Source organism: Vipera ursinii (genome assembly GCF_947247035.1).
Source record: "Vipera ursinii genome assembly, chromosome: 6".
In the NCBI taxonomy this organism is placed as follows: domain Eukaryota; kingdom Metazoa; phylum Chordata; class Lepidosauria; order Squamata; family Viperidae; genus Vipera; species Vipera ursinii.
Window position 1 is genome coordinate 18,220,290 of NC_139515.1, and position 17,857 is coordinate 18,238,146.

Here is a 17,857-nt window from a genome sequence, read left to right on the forward strand (position 1 = left end):
CGATATATACTCCTTGTTCGTGGCCTGCTCAAATTTCACATTGTCCATTTTAGTCTCTAGGGAGTGAACGATGGCAAACAGGACATATGGAAATGGGGCTCCATGTGGATTAGCCCTCAAGTTAGCTTGTATTCTGACAACCTCGTCTTCTTTCCTTTTTCTGATCCCGACTCTTCCACCTTTTCCTTAAAGAGGCCTTGCTTCTTTTCACCCCTGGAGCACACTGCTGCTGCCACCAACTCCTCCAAAAGCCTCTCTCTCTTCCTCTGGGCCTGCCGACAGCCTCATCATAGTCCCTCACTGCAAGTAGATTAACCGCAAAACTCAAACATAGGCAATATAAGCACTTGTTTGGGTCTTTTCCTTGCCATTTGACACAAGTGAAATTGAACCCCATAATATTTACTATGCAGGGTCTTTTATAATGCTTAGCAATGGCTTGCATCAAGTTCCTGGTGTTCTGAGATAGTTTGAGGTTTCTCCCTAGCACAATAGTTTGTTAAATCAAGTGAAACATATGGTAGCAAACTCTAAGGTTCAGAGCGAAAAGTAATCATATTACATGTCAGCTATAGACTGCCAAAGTTTTGGCAGATTTTCAAGATTTGAATGTCAGCCTTCATTCCTTCTGCTGCTGCTATCAAAAGATGTGGAAAGAATGCAAGTTTTAATGCAACTTTGTTTAATGGATACTTCCCATACTCTATTGAAGTGTTTTTCAAACTTGGCAATCTTAAGATGTGTTGACTTCAGCTCCCAAAATTTCCCATCATGCTGGATGGAGAATTCTGGGAGTTGAATTCTGCATATGCTGTTTTTTCAACAAATTGTTTCCCCAAATGTCTGTACAAAAAAAAAGATTCACAAAAGTAAACATATTGATGAAAATATATGAAAGAAATCCTGAGGAGAAATTTGAATAGTAACTACATGCACTTTCAAGAAGACTTTTTAAAATGATAAAAAATAAGACAAAAAGGAGATAAAGAGTAAAATCTTATGTGAAAGACTGAATTGTTCAGTACTGTGCTCTTATTCATTCAACTCAAATTTTGTTCAATCCACAAATTAAAAGATCTCATCCTACAAATCCCAATTTTAATCCAGAAGTCTTAAGTTGATTCCATCATTGGTACCTAGAGTGAGACTCAAAGTGGGTTAATGGAGAAGGTATTGGACTAGAACAGGGGTAGGCAACCTTGGCTCTTTTATGACTTGTGGACTTCAACTCCCAGAATTCCTGAGCAGAATTCTGGGAGTTGAACTCCACGAGTCATAAAAGAGCCAAGGTTGCCTACCCCTGGACTAGAATCAAGGCCAGCTTGAAAGCCACACCTATGGTGTGAAAGTGAAACCTTTGGCAGATCTTCAACCAAAAGGTTTGTGATTATAGGAACAGTGCAAAGGGAGATCCCCAAGGAAATTGTCTTGAGATTTTTGGAGGAAAGGTAGGCTATAAATGTAATCAATTAAATAAATCAGCCTCTCCAACCATATAACACACAAGATTCACTACTACCTGAGAACATCTTTCTAGATGCAAAATCTGTTCCATAGGGCCACTAGCTGCTTTCAAAGTCTACTGATTTTAAACTCTGGAAAAACAGCAACTTCTTAGCCAAAATTTTCAATCTGAAGAAAACAGAATTCACAGGTTCACACAATGCAAGCCTCTCTCTTTTGTATCTGCATCATAACACTGCACACATATCCCAAAGGGGAGGAGTTTGTAGATCAGCTAATCTTGATCAAAACAGCCAGAGTTGCAGTTACCCATGCTCTGGAGATACTAAAATGCCATCCATTGGCAGAAAAACAAAACATCACTCCAAAAACAAACAATCATTGGGGTTTACAGGTGATTAATATCCAGGCACTATCTTCACACTGATCCAACAGAAGTTACAGTATATTGATCTCATGGTGGAGGTGGTCTTAATGCCTACAGCACAACAGTCTTCACTGTGAAATCTCTGCATCCTCTTGAAGTAGAACTCAACATTATATGCATTCCAGTTCATGTGAAAGCTGCCCCTTGCAGAAAACCATTGTAGTGTGGAAAACATATCTTCATTCATGTCACTCAACTGAGAAAAGGAAAAGTCTATTCACTCTTCATGTCTTAAAATGAATAGGAAAAAGCAGTGCCCGAGCAAGACTTCTATTTACATAAGAAGTATCTAGAAATATCTACATAATATTTTGGTACCACTTAATGTTCGTCATAGTGACACATTAACTGCAATGGCCCCTGGTAGATCTGTTTCATTGCTGCAAGACTGTGATTTTTGATGTGCTTTGATATCAAACTCCAGGAACTGAAACCTGCTGCATAGATCATAAAGAGACTTGTGTTTCTCACAACCACCTATACTTTGTGGCTGATCAAAGGCAGCTCATCTGCTTGGAATTCAGGTTGTTAGCCTTCTACTTTTCATCTCATGGGGTGAATGCCTTAATTGCTTTCATTGTCCCAGCAACTGCCCCTTTGTGTCATGGTGAAAGCACAGCCTGGAGAGGGACAGGAAAGGAATTACTGTTTGCACTAGACATCACCTTGAAACACAATGTTAAATTTTTGTTTGATTGTGGTGGAAGAATGTTTTATGTTAATAAATAAAACCATCCACTAGGTCAGAATGCCTGCTTTTCAATAGAGTCTTCATGGTCACTAACTAAAATGTACTTGAATACCATTTGCTTGAGTAGGTTTTGCTGAATACCTGTCTGGTCACAACTATTTTGTGTTATAGAGTAGAATACCACAAATTTTCAAAGGATGATGAAGAAGCTAGGGCAGATCTTGGTGACTTACAGGGACAGCAAGACAAATGGGGAAGAGTTCACCTGAACTACTATCAGGGTCCATACAATTCCAGATTCCAATTCAAACACCCTGTGACATCCTGTTGCAACCTGCAAAAATACTTGTCTTGAATAGTCAGTCTGAGTAAAGACCCAAATCTTGTTTGTATCCCAGCCTTATCTTTCTTTTATTCCTACAGCTTTTTGCTACTTTGACTGAGCCTCGGAATGGTATTCCTTGCTTCTGCTTCATTTTTCTCCACCCCACCCCCCAGTTGTTGTTGATCTAAGGAAAAAAAAACTAGCAATCCCTACTCACCAGTGTGTCATATTCAGGCACCAGAGAGACCCAGGTTTACCACTGAAATTCATGGGAGGACTTTGGCCAGTCTTTCTGACCCAGGTTCGCCCACCTAGTTGAGCTTGTGTTGGAAAGGAGGGCTGCAAATCTAATAAACAAACAAATCTGCCTGTGCAATGCATTAATTCCTAGGGAGGAACAGGATGTTGAATGCTTAAAATTTGCAATTGTTTAAAGCAACTTTTATTAAAACTTTTAAACAAGGAGATAAAAACTAAAACAAACTAATAGGCAGTTAGCAAGGGAAAAGAAAAAGAAAGACATCAAAGAAAAGGCAAACAGTGTGAAAAAAGAAAAAGTTAAGAAAAATAGAAAAGAAGAAAGTATACTGTAAAGAAGTGGCTTTGGATATTCTTCACCGCAGTTATACGTACAAATGTATTTCAATCTCTCTCTCAAAAGTTACACCCTATTAGTCTTCTTTCTATACTGCATTGTGTCTAATCATCAAAACCTGAAGTCGCAGGTTCATTTTTATTTTCATAAGAGGCTTCCAGTCAGCAATGTGCAAATATAGAATTTTTCTGCTGGACAGTTTTCTTTATGAATTCCTAACTGCTTCCTAACTAGGATTCAGTGCTTCTGATGGATCTTTGAACTTTCGTCAATAAATTGGGTATAGTTTGAAAAGAGCTGTGACAATGAGGAAATTGTATGTGACCTGAAATGTGCTATTCCTGGTTGCTATTCCTATTTTCAAATACATGCTAAAAAGCTATTTGACAAGGGGGTTGCACATGTAGGTCATTAACTGACATAATCAGTCAAATATTATCATTTATATCCCTCTATCAGATTCATGGCACAAGTAAGCAATTCTAGCATTTACATGATTTTATATGCACACTGAAAACAGATTTAGTTTTAAAAAGAAAAAATATGAAGGGATTTATAGCCATCATTTATAGCCATCACAAACAGGGGAGCATTTTTTGCTAAATGCTCTGTGCTCAGATATGACACAAAGTGAAAACTTCTCTAGATATCATATATAACCTGCAAATTTATTACCATCTCAGTTGTTCCCAAAATTTTCATACCTGGAATATTTTTTCCCTGCATTAAAAGGTGTGACTTTTTATTTTACCCCATAAGCTAAAGTGCCTTTTTTAGTCAGCCTAATGAATAATTAGTTCTCCTTGCAACTGCAGTTCAGTGAAGTGTGCAATTATCAACTGATTTAGCTAGTGTTACTTCTCTCAGGGAAGACCAGATACATCAATACATTTTTTTAAAAATATATCCTGCAGTTTCTTGGATCACCACTACTGTTGCAAAAAAGAAAGATTGTATAATACTATGGGCTAATTGCACACATAAGTATAACATTCAGAACATCTATCCTAAATATAATAAAATAAACAAGCAAGAAATTGTGATCCTTTGTCATTAAATCAATTATCCTTTCTGCCAGTTTTCTGTAAACTTCAGCATTACTCTTTCCAGGTAAGAGTGTGTTCCATTGTTTACACAGATCCGTCCATTACTCTTTTAATCACCTCATCACTATGAAGGAACAAAAGAACAGAATAACAGAGTTGGAGGTCTTCTAGTCCAACCTCCTACTTGAGTAGGAGACCCTATACCACTCCAGACAAATGGCCCTCCAGTCTCTCCTTAAAACCTTCAGTGACAGAGCATCCATAACTTCTCAAAGCAAGCTGTTCTACTAATTGATTGTTCTCACTGTCAGAATATTTCTCCTTAGATCTAAGTTGGACATCTACTTGATAGGTTTTCATCTGCTACTTCTTGTTCTGCCCTAAGATGCTTTGGAGAATAAATTGACCCTCTCTTCTGTGTGACAGCCTCTTAGATATTACAAGAGTGCTACTGTGTCACCCTTGTCTTTCTCTTTGTCACACTAGACATATGCAGTTCCTGAAACCATTCTTCATTTTTTAGCCTACAATCCCCTAATCATCTTTGTTGTTCTTCTCTGATCTTTTTCTAGTTTCAACATATTTTTTTAATATATCATGTGTCAATGCTGCAAACATTGACATGTTTTTGCACTGACAATATAAGAGACAGACTTTTGTTTAAACTGCTTCACTTTGAATCTTGAAGGGAGGGAATTTTCTAACGACTATTTCGAGAAGGTTAGAAAGCCTGGGTACAGAATAGGAGGAGAGACCTCATATGTAAAACTAATTGGATAATGTGATTTATGACGTGTAGATAAGGGCAGGGATTGTGTGTGTGTTACAATGGGTTTGGGGGGAGGAGATTTCAGATTCTGGCATCCCTCCATGAATGCCGATGTTTCATTTCATTACCAAGACTTTTTAGATAAATAATATGCCTGCAATTTGTTTGATTTGTCTCATTCATCGGAACCATGACATTATGGTGACCAATACTGGAAGCAGTAATCGAAGTGTGGTCTTACCAAAGCAGTATATAGTGGTACTAACATGTCACATGATCCCTCTGTTTAATGCAGCCTAGGACTGCATTGGCTTTTTGGAAGCTGCAGCACACTGCTGGCTCATATTTAAGTTTTTGTCCACTACAACTCCTAGATACCTCTCCCAGTTACTGAAATGGAGTCAGATACCATCTATTCTATACTATGCCTGTGCATAGTAATACAATGCCTGGTGGTGTTTTTTTTCTTGCCAAATGTAAACACTTACTTTTCTTACCACTGCATTTTGTTTAATAGTGCCCCATGTTCTAGTGTATAAGATCCTTCTGCATCTTGAACTTATCTTCTAAAGTGTTGGCTATTCCCTCTAGGTTGCTGTTGTTTGCAAATATGATGAGTTCTCCCTTTATCCCCTCATCTAAAATCATTTATGAACGCTGGAGGAGCTGAATGCTCTTACAGCACATATATGACTTCTTAAACACTAAAATTCCTTAACTGATCATTCAAGATGGAACCAAGATCTTATTTGATTGTAATGAAGATCAAAGAGAGGAGTATGCAATTATGTGAGCCAGAGGACTACATTTGGCTTAAGAGGAGCATGTCCAAGGCCACATTTCCACAAGTAAGTGTTAAACAAAATGAAAAAACTCCCCAGAGAAGGCTGAGTACAGCCTTTTCAAGCAAATATCAAATAAAATGCTAAGTCATGAAAATCACTGATACATGAGTGTGGAACAGCAGGCTGCAGAGAAAATTGCAGACACCTGTGTTGCCTTTCTCCCCTCCAATTTGATCCTTCTCCCCAGCCTCGGCATGGCAGAGTTGCCTATAAAAGCTTAACCTTGAAACAGGTGGGAGAGGAGATCTCCATGTTTTTGAAGCTCAGTGACAGTGGGTAGAGTAGCTGCAGCTACTACAATGAAAATAAGCAGCTAAATAAACTAAGAAACAGAAAGTGCTGGAAGACAAAAAGGTCAAGCTAAGCACAATGTTGGAAAGGTGCCAATGCTTTACTTGTTGCTCAATAATAAGGAAGAAAATAACAATAGAAGAAATCCCAGTGAGAGAGGGGGATTTTAAAGACAGATCATAGTATGCAAGAAATCACTGTTTTATACTAACAGTAGTATAGTAGCAATGGCATTAAAATGCTTGTAGTAGGAATAATATACAGCATAGAAGTACAAATACAAGAAGTATAGTGTACAGTAGTAGAATATAGAATAGAATATATACTACACATTGTATGGTATCAATAGTAAGAAATAGGATATAGTATATGACAATAAACATTGCGAGAACTCAGATACGTCTGTATATTTGACTTTTGCATATTCGATTTTTTTTCCAAAATGAAATATCTCCCTTGTTGGGAATATAGAAATCCAGTTGCCTAGGGTTCAGTGTTATTGATGGATCTTTGAACTTGAGTTAATAGTTTGAAAAGAGCTGTGACAATGAGGAAATTGTATGCAACCTGAAATTTGCTATTCCTGGTTGCTATTCCTATATAATAATAATAATAATAATAATAATAATAATAATAATAATAATAATAATAATAATAATAATAATAATAATAAGAAGAAGAAGAAGAAGAAGAAGAAGAAAGAAGAAAGTTGGAAGGGACCTTGGAGGTCATCTAGTCCAACCCCCTGCTCAGGCAGGAAACCCTATACCAATTGCTAAGCACATTGATTTGTGCTTTAGATTGTAAGCCGCCCTGAGTCTTCGGAGAAGGGCGGGATATAAATGGGATTAAAAAAAATTCAGGCAAATGGCTGTCCAGTCTCCTCTTAAAAACTTCTAGTGTTGAAGCATTCACCACTTCTGGAGGCAGGTTGTTCCACTGGTTAGTTGTTCTAACTGTCAGGAAGTTTCTCCTAAGTATATGTATTTACAAATACATATACTAAAATAGCTATTGGCAAGGGGGTTGCACATGTATGTCATTAACTGACATAATCAATCAAATATTACCATTTATATACCTATATCAGATTCATGGCACAAGTAAGCAATTATAGCATTTACATGATTTTATATGCACACATTGCATATGTGCCATTTTGACATCACCAGGTGTTTGGTGTTGTTTTTTTTAAAGATTCTGTTTATACTATTATTCTGAAAAGTTCACATCTCTCAGAATGGCCAAATCTATCAGTTTCTTTTTCTGCCACATTTACTGTAATTGTATTTTAAAAATAATATTTCCTTATACAGTAAGTGTTTTGAACCTCTTGATGGAAAAAAAAATCTCAGTCATAATTTCTGGTGAAAAACAGAGCAAACCAAAGCAAATTTTCAGAACTTTGCACTAATTTAATAGCTACTGTTGCTGGGTGACTTATGTTGAAACAGGCTGCTGCAGTGTATGCCTCCCAGCATACACAAAGGACAGCACAGCAGGAGGCTGATGGTGCAGATCAGCAGAGGGGCTGGACAGCTCAGGGCGATGACTGCTCACTGAGGATTAGCCTAAGGACTTAAGCTGTTGACAGCCCCAGGCATGGTCAGCCTGGTGGGAAGCCAGGATCTACACCCATTGTCACCTGCACTGGCAGGAAGCCCAGGTTTGAACTGATTGGATGCCATCCACCTGGGCAGGTACAAATAGACGCCAGGCTTCCCTGTTTCCCCAGTTCGTTCTGTTCAGAATAAACTCATCTTTACCCCAGCTCTGTGTCCGTCTCTATGTGAAGCACACGACTTTACAGCTGCTCAGCTGTAATTAAAGATGACAGGCCCACTACATGCGGTGGCAGCTTTCATTCAGTTGCTAGAAACATGGCTGAATGTGTACAGTTTACAGTATAAGCAAACAAATCCCACTGGTTAGATAGATGAGTGGACTGTGTCACTTTCTCCCAAGGTCACGCACACTTTCCCATCCATTTCTGAAGAAATGTATCCATTTTGGGAAATTATTATTATTTTAAGTGAACTTGATCAAATTTCCCATCATTCTTACAACTCAATTCAAGCTATAAAAACCACCATGGGAAAAGCAAGGCAAGTTGGAGATGTCCCAAAATGTCCTACTTCAAACTGGCTCTCAGATCCTGCTGGACAGTCATTATGCTTAAGCACTACAGCAGTTAGGAAGAACACTCAGTCTTGGATTGGATGGAGCAACTGCAGTTAATATAAGTGTATATGCTTCACTGGCTTAGACAGTGCTTTTTTTGTAAAAAAAAAAAAAAAAGGTGCCGGAACTCACACATGTCATACAACCCGCCTTGCCTACCCTACAAAGTTCCATCCGAAAAAGGTGCCGGAACTCCGTTCTGAGCGTTCTATGAGAAAAAAAGCCTTGGGCTTAGATAATGTCATGTATTGCCCAGAAGATTTGTTCTGTGACCGTGGCACTTGTTGGAAAAGGAAAGAAAGAACAGCCTTACACCTAGACATCTGCAAACTGGAATAAATTTCATAAATTTCTTTTAGCTGGGCTTCCCCCAAGAATTCAAAAGTCCTGGTGTCTGCTAAAAAGTGTTCCTCTTCCAAACTCCTTCAGTTTTCCTATTTTCTGGCCAAGCTGGATTTGCACATCATAAATACAAGACAGATTTCCAATTTCTGCAATGTTAGTTCTCTGTACTGATTCCAACGTCAATCTGATGACTTCAGTGGATCCTTTTGCCTCCTCTGCACACACACCCCCACCGCAAAAAAAAAAGATCATCTGCAGCAATTGAAAATGCACATTGCATGTGTTAAAGGAACACTGAATTATCATTCAGCTGCTAATAAAGGTTTTCTTCCTGAGAAGACTTAGATGTCTTCACCCATAAATGGTTACCAGCAGTAGGTAAAGGTATTTATCTAGAGATTGGATTCAATTTTACTGAATTCTGCTTCCTGCCAAAGTACTGCATTTGGGATGCAGAGGATGCATGTTTTTTCCTAAGGCCATCAGAGATGCTAAAATCCACATGACCATGAGATGACAGCAAGAGACTGATGTGTATAATATTACATCTCTTTGCTGCCACCTGGTTGTTATCTGAATTTTGCAGTCCAAATCTGGTAGCTCTAATTTTATATAACTTTGAATCAAGAGACCAGGTCCCGCTACATTTGCAGTAGAAAGCATCTTTTCACATGACAGAAGAATGTATGTGTGGGAACTGGAACTGGGAAGCAACTTTTAAGATATTCCCATCTCTTCTTCAGCCCCTGAGCTAAATGAGAAAAATCTAACATTCCTCAATAATTGTATCTTGCTTGGCTCTAGACATATGGGTAGATAAAGCAGTACTTTTGATGTGAAATTTTCTTTGCTTCTTAATTAGCAATTAATAGCCCTCAATTTGTGCCTCAGAGTTGAAGCAGCTTCGGTTCATGTCTAATGTCTAATTCTCTTTATTTTTGGAGAGGGGAGGAGGTGAGCAGAGGCATGTTTTCAAATATGTGACTCACATAACAAGTTCACTCTTGTGTGACCAACATTCCCTCCATTCCACTCCCGGCATGCACGTGGCTTGTCATCAACCAATGATTTCATTTAAGCTTCCAAAGTCAGCTTAGATTCCAAACACCATAGCTTGAACTACTGCAATAAATATCCCTAACAAGCCAACTCATTGGGTAAGCAGAAATGCTATTTCAAGGAAACTGCAGACCAGACTTTAAAGAAATCAAGTGAACATACATTCAGCAGAAATGGTTTTGTTTTTTAAATCTACTTCTACGTAGCTTAACTTTCCACTGCAGTCTCATTTCCACTTTGTGTGCTGGTCTCTTCAGGTTTTCAAAAGTTTGGCCAGACTGCCATGTATAGAATACCCAAGGTGATTGGGGAAATAATTTGTGGAAGGGAAAATTTCACAGGATGGTGGTAGCTATTGTTTCTTATCATATTAGAAATCCAAGTATAGGATACATCTGAACATAGAAATTACATGGCATGAAGTAACTAGACAAGAACTGAAAATTGAATTCTGAGTATTTTAATAACTTGTTTAAAGAAATAAGTGGTATATTCTTCTACACATCAAAAAAGTTCAGAGAAGGTTATAAGGTGTCAGGGACACAAATGGTCTCATTGGAAAAAAAACTGACAGTCATATAAGAAAAAGCTTAAAATAACTTTAGTTGAGAAAACTGTGAAGCTTAAAGATTCAAACAAGCCTATTGCATCAGAGTTTAATAGAAACACAGTGCTGGCCTTAGGTTCATGATTCATAGATTTCTGTAATTTGGCTGGATGCACTCAACATCATATTCCACCTTTCTTATTCTGGAACATATGCAGATTATTTTCATTGTGAAACAAGATCTAATTGTCTCCACCACACTGCAAAGAAGTTTTCTGTCTATGGAAAAAGTATATATAGGTGAATGTTCTTAGAATCCAGGGGACTCCAAACTTGGTAATAATAATAATAATAATAATAATAATAATAATAATAATAATAATAATAATAATAATAATAATAATAATAATAATAATAATAATGATAATAATAATAATAATAATAATAATAATAATAATAATAATAAGAAGAAGAAGAAGAAGAAGAAGAAGAAGAAGAAGAAGAAGAAGAAGAAGAAGAAGAAGAAGAAGAAGAAGAAGAAGAAGAAGAAGAAGAAGAAGAAGAAGTTGGAAGGGACCTTGGAGGTCATCTAGTCCAACCCCCTGCTCAGGCAGGAAACCCTATACCATTTCAGACAAATGGCTGTCCAGTCTCTTCTTAAAAACTTCCAGTGTTGGAGCATTCACCACTTCTGGAGGCAGGTTGTTCCACTGGTTAATTGTTCTGTAAGGAAGTTTTGACTAGTTTCCATCCATTGCTTCTTGTCCTGCTTTCAGGTGCTTTGGAGAATAGCTTGACTCCCTCTTCTTTGTGGTAGCCCCTGAGATATTGGAACACTGCTATCATGTCACCCCTCACCCTTCTCTTCATTAAACTACACATACCCAATTCCAGCAACCGTTCCCTATATGTTTTAGCCTCCAGTCCCCCAATCATCTTTGTTGCTCTTCTCTGTACTCTTTCTAGACTCTCGACATCTTTTTTACATCGTGGTGACCAAAACTGGATGCAGTATTCCAGGTGTGGCCTTACCAAGGCATTGTAAAGTGGTATTAGTACTTCACGTGATCTTGATTCTATCCCTCTGTTAATGCAGCCTAGCACTGTGTTGGCTTTTTTGGCAGCTGCAGCACACTGCTGGCTCATATTTAAGTGATTGTCCACTAGGACTCCGAGATCTCTCTCACAGTTACTACTATTGAGCAAGGTACCACCTATACTATACCTGTGCATTTGATTTTTCCTGCCTAAATGCAGAACCTTACTTTTTTCACAATTGAATTTCATTTTGTTACATAGAAAGCTGAAGTCCACGAGTCTTAAAGTTGCCAAGTTCTTGCCTAGCTGCTAACCCCTATTCTTAGAAGAAAGCAGCAGAGGAACAAAGCAAAGAATATACGATCCCTAAACAATGAGAAGGCTTCAAATTGCAATAAGACATATATAAAAAAGTACTTTTTTGTTTGTACTATTCATGCATAGAGATACCACGGTTTGTTTGCAGTTATTTAATGAAGCTGTTATGCCATTTCTTTTTCCTTGAAAGTCTTCAGTGAACAACTTGAAACATTCTGTGTTTCTTGCTGCTCTGTGATTTATACATATAGCCTCTCTTTCTCAGCTTGATGTTACACATTCAGGGTGGACTTGCCTTAGCTGAAGGGAACATTCTGCAATCTGGAGCAAAGCAATCTAAAACTCCATGAGAAAATCCATGGGGGTGGACTCAGTTTAGAAAACAGTGGTAATATTTCACAATATAATTCTACCTTGGTCTGTTTTGTAACAACATGTTCTTAAGCCAGGGAAAAGAACCCCATGTTCCATAATGAATTGTTAGCTGTTCTTCTGGAAATTGAATTTGTATTTCAGTGAAGTCATGATATAAATTCATAGTATCATATTCTGTTTTCTATCACATGTTCTTTCCTGTCAGACAGTTGCTTGACCAATTATTATTGTGCTTCATTATTTCAATCTTCAGCAGTGAATCAATAACTAAACTAAACTGTATTAGCATCTAATATCTTCTTCTCTTTTAAAAGATCAAGCACTCAATCACATCTGTTTCCTTGAAAGACCCATTACACATTTGTGTGTGTGTGTACCTTGTACGTGGGTTCAAACAATGGAAGAGGTGTGATCCAACCTTGGAATTCAAGTAGCATGGAGATGATATGTTAGTGGTCTAATCATGTCAACCCCTCATCATCCGCTGCTTTGAGACAAATAATTTCTGTTATTTGTGTTGTTTATGTGCAGAAGGTAACTGAAGACCCAAATAAAGTGGCATGGCTGCTCTGATCCTGTGATTTGATCAAATTGAACCATCCTAGTATGGCATGCTGTAAATTTTCCCCCAAAACTCCAATCAAGTTTCCTTAATTTGAAAAATGAGATGAAAAATACATGCTGTGCGTACCTACATGCCTTACAATTTTTAACTATATTTGCCTAGTCTTTTAGTTGTTCCAATAGCTATTCCATTATAGGTGGTTAATTGGAGATACTGCACAGCTCTTGAAAACTTGCTTTGAAGCCAGAAGCCCACCTCACAGGGTTGTTGTGGGAGAATAGGAGGAAGGAGTATTAGGCATGTTCTCCACCTTGGGTTATTTACATATTTTTTTAAAAAAAAATACAGGAGATAGATAGATAGATAGATAGATAGATAGATAGATAGATAGATAGATAGATAGATAGATAGATAGATAGATTCATAAAATTTTAACTTTGCTTCTAATTCTTCAGACAAGATTTAACTGATCTCAGATAAAAAATACAGCTCTGAAAATGAAGCAGGTAAGGCATTTGCACCTAATAATAAGACAGGAATCCTGATTTATTCAACCACCATTTGTGCAAGCAATGTGGTTATACATCCTGCCCAATCCTGCATGGATAGAAAAACAAGCCAGGAAAGAATAGCCTCAGGTGATGTCAGATCCAAGGTTATTATTATTATTACAGAAGCATCAATCACTGTTTGTGAGGGAAAAACCAAGACATTTTCAGGGCAGAGATGTCAGTTGTGCTAACATCCACCAACCTCTCAGCTTCAAGACACAGGACAAAAAGTCAAGTGGGCAGAGAGATTTCTGCCATGCTTGATCCTAATAACCTTAATTAAATTATGTGAAATCAGGAATTAGAGATTTATAACAAAGTTCTGGTCTGGTGTGCTGATATTTTAAACCAGTTTTGTATTGATTTATAAATCCTGGTTTGTTTGAACACACTCAAAATTATTCCTTTTTGGTGAAATGGCCATTAAAGGGCTACATTTGTCACCATACATCACTTTCTGGTTCTTGATTTATAAATCTGTAATTTACAAGCCAGACCAAGGATAGTGCTTGCTCTAATTGAGGGGATTCTGAAAGGCCTTATGAGTTTTCCAATATTTGAGGGGCTGCCATAACCTCTTTTCCAAAGCACCAGAATGCAAGACAAGAAACAATGGATGGAAACTAATTGTAGAGAAGCAATCTAGAACTAAGGAGAAATTCCTAATGTTGAGAACAATCAACCAGTGGAATAGCTTACCTTCAGATGTTGTTGGTGCCTCATCATTGGAGTCTCTCAATAAGAGACTGGACAGTCATTTGTTTCAAATGGTATAGTCTTCTGCTTGAGCAGGGGATTGCACTAAATGACCTCCAATGTCGCTTCCAACTTTGTTATTCTATGTTATTCTATATTTTTCCCTCTATCTTGTTTCACTGTGAAATGCTAGTGATTGATTCTAATGACCATAGTGTATAAGGACAATTTTGATCCTCTCATCCTGTCTTTCTGCTGTTAGGGAACAGTTGGAAGAATCAACAGTGTCTGGAGACTTCTATAAGCATTCAGTTCAACATGTGAAGGCTTGAAAGTCAGTACAACAGATAGTTATACATGTAGTCCCTTCTCTCTGACTTCCATCTTTTTTAAAGTTCTGAAGAAAAACTATATATTTGTCTTCATGCACACAACTCTCTGCATGATCTCTGACTGTGCTGTATTACCATAGTACATTGTTTGCTTGCTGTCATTCAACCTGAATATATCTCTCTTTCAGATCTCTTGGCTGAACTCAAGAGGGCCAAACTTACATGTGAGTCCCTTCCTTTGTCCACTTTAACCCTTTTTAAAATTTTGAAATAGTTTTTATATAATTAGGAAGTTTCCTGGCCACACGCTAGGGAATAGCTTTCTTATAGGCACAATATTCCAAACTCCTATTCTACACGCGTTTCTCCCTTATTGGTGAAGTGAGTGGGTTCTTTCCAGGAGGACAAATGGATTGCCATTTTCTACTTCTACTGCCCACATGTATCCAAGCCTGCTCAAAGTGGGCTAAAGAAGAAGCAGCATTTATTCTACAAGCCAATGCTACTCTCACAGTGTAAGCACAAGGGTGAATACAAAGCAGAGCCATAGGCTTGTGTTAATATTATCTCTCCAATATATATAACTAGAAACAAACAACTTTTCAGAGTAGCTGTAGGGCTTCTTGCCTCTGATGAACTGTATAACTGTATTTGTTACACCTCAGCAGGTAAAAGTAGAACAGCAGACCTTGTCATCACTGGTGCTGCTTCTACATGACCCTTTTCGTAACAATGAAAATTAATGTACCAGAAAACAGCAATGAGGTTTTAAGGCCAATTTATTGTTCAACCTACCATTATCTTGCTGTATTTGATTGGATTCTCCCTGACCCCACTTTTGCATTCCCATGTAACTGAAAGCTTAAATATCAAATAGTGGAATAATATAGATAAACAAAAAAATATGGCCTCCATTACTTTTTCATTGCAATCCTAGAGATGATTTGGCTTAGATTTAAAAGCAGTAATAAGACAGTCTGCTTGTCCTCTTCGGTGCTAAAGTAGATAAAAATGATAGAATTTCCTAGGTTCACTTGAAAAGTTTAACTTATTTGCATTTGACAATATTTGCAACACAACTAAGTACAAAAAACAAAAGCAAAATTAGAAAAGCAAAATGCAAGAGCAGGCATAGCAGCTCATATAATTTAAAGTTCCTATGATAGGCACTCTCCTTATGACCAATAACACATTAGAATAAGAGAGATTTTACTTACTTGCAAAATGGGACAGTGCATACCTACTTTGGATCCATGTTCCAGAGGGGGAATGTCACAATTTGTTTGCAGTAATTTGTTTGGTCCTCGCCTCAAGTGTCTGGAGGAGGGAATTCCCAACAAGGTCTTTTTGGATTGGATTGGATTGGATTGGATTGGATTAGATTGAATGGAATGGAGTGGAGTGGAGTGGAGTGGAGTGCAATGGAATAGAATGGAATGGAATGGAATGGAATGGAATGGAATGGAATGGATGAGAAATTAATTCTGGCAAGGAATTACCTGGTATATCCCGGTGTGACATTTTATAGAGTTTTTAAAGGGAAAGACCCCTTCATGGATTACCGCCTTGTCGTGGCAAAGGGGCTTGCGTAATTCAATGAAGCTATCAGCTTTGCCATGCAGTGCCACCCAAGATGGACTGGTCATAGCAGAGAGTTCTGACAAAATGGCAACCCACTCCAGTATCTTTGCCATGAAAACCCCATGGACAGTACCAAAAGGCAAAATGATATGACACTGGAAGATGAGTCCCTCAGGTCGGAAGGTGTCCAATATGCTACTGGGGAAGAGCAGAGGGCTAGTACTAGTAGTGCCAGAAGGAATGAAGCAACTGGGCCAAAGCCAAAAGGATGCTCAGCTGTGGATGTATCTGGTGGTGAAAGGAAAGTCCAATGCTGTAAAGATTTTTTTCTCCATAGGAACCTGGAATGTAAGATCCACGAATCAAGGAAAGCTGGATATGGTCAAACAAGAGATGATAAGACTGAACATTGACATCTTAGGAATCAGCGAACTAAAATGGACAGGAATAGGTGAATTTAATTCAGATGACCATCAGGTATACTACTGTGGGCAAGAATCCCTCAGAAGAATTGGAGCAGCCTTCATAGTCAATAAAAGAGTAGGAAAACCAATGCTGGGATACAATCCCCAAAATGACAGAATGATCTCAGTGTGAACCCAAGGTAAACCATTCAATATCACAGTAGTTCAAGTCTATGCCCCAACCACTGGTGCTGAAGAGGATGAAATTGACTGGTTCCATGAAGCCCTACAGCACCTTATAGAATTAACACCAAAAAATGATATCCTTATCATCATGGGTGATTGGAATGCTAAAGTAGGAAACCAAAAGATAACCGGAATAACAGGCAAGTTTGGCCTTGGAGTACAAAATGAAGCTGGGCACAGGCTGATAGAATTTTGTCAAGAGAATACGATGGTCATAGCAAACACTCTTTTCCAACAACTCAAGAGATGGCTCTACACATGGACATACCAGACGGTCAACACAGAAATCAGATTGACTATGTGCTCTGCAGCCAAAGATGGAGAAACTCTATACAGTCAATAAAAACAACACCAGGAGCTTACTGTGGCTCAGATCATGAGCCTCTCATTGCAAAATTTAGGCTTAAATTGTAGGAAGTAGTGAAAAGCACTAGGCCACTCAGGTATGAACTAAATCATATCCCTGATGAATACACAGTAGAGGTGACAAATAGCAGAGAGATTATCCTGCCAACAAAAGTGTGTATAGTTAAGGCCATGGTTTTCCCAGTTGCAATGCATGGCTGTGCAAGTTGGACCATAAGAACGTCTGAGCACCAAAGAATTGAGGTCTTTGAATTATGGTGCTGGAGAAGACTCCTGTGAGTCGCTTGGACTGCAAGGCATTCAAACTGGTCAGTCCTAGAGGAGATCAACCTTGACTGCTCTTTAGAAGGCCAGATCCTGAAGTTGAAACTCAAATCCTTTGGCCACCTAATGAGAAGGAAGGACTCACTGGAGAAGAGCCTAATGCTGGGAAAGATTGAGGGCAATAGAAGAACGGGTCGACAGAGAATGAGGTGGCCGGATGGAGTCACTGAAGCAGTAGGCGTGAGCTTAAATGGACTCCAGAAGATGGTAGGGGACAGGAAGGCTTGGAGGAACGTTGTCCATGGGGTCGCAATGGGTTGGACATGACTTCGCAATTAACAACAACAACACAGGGAAAGACCAGCACTATGAATGGGACAAAGATATCTACTAGTACCCAAAGCAGCAACTTTAAAATTGGTGTTCATGCCCTTGGCAAGTTTTCCTACCATCATCCAATAGATACATTTTGTATCAAATGCAGCCTCTGAATCATCTATAAAGGTGGCCTTTTGTAGAATATGTTACACTCATCA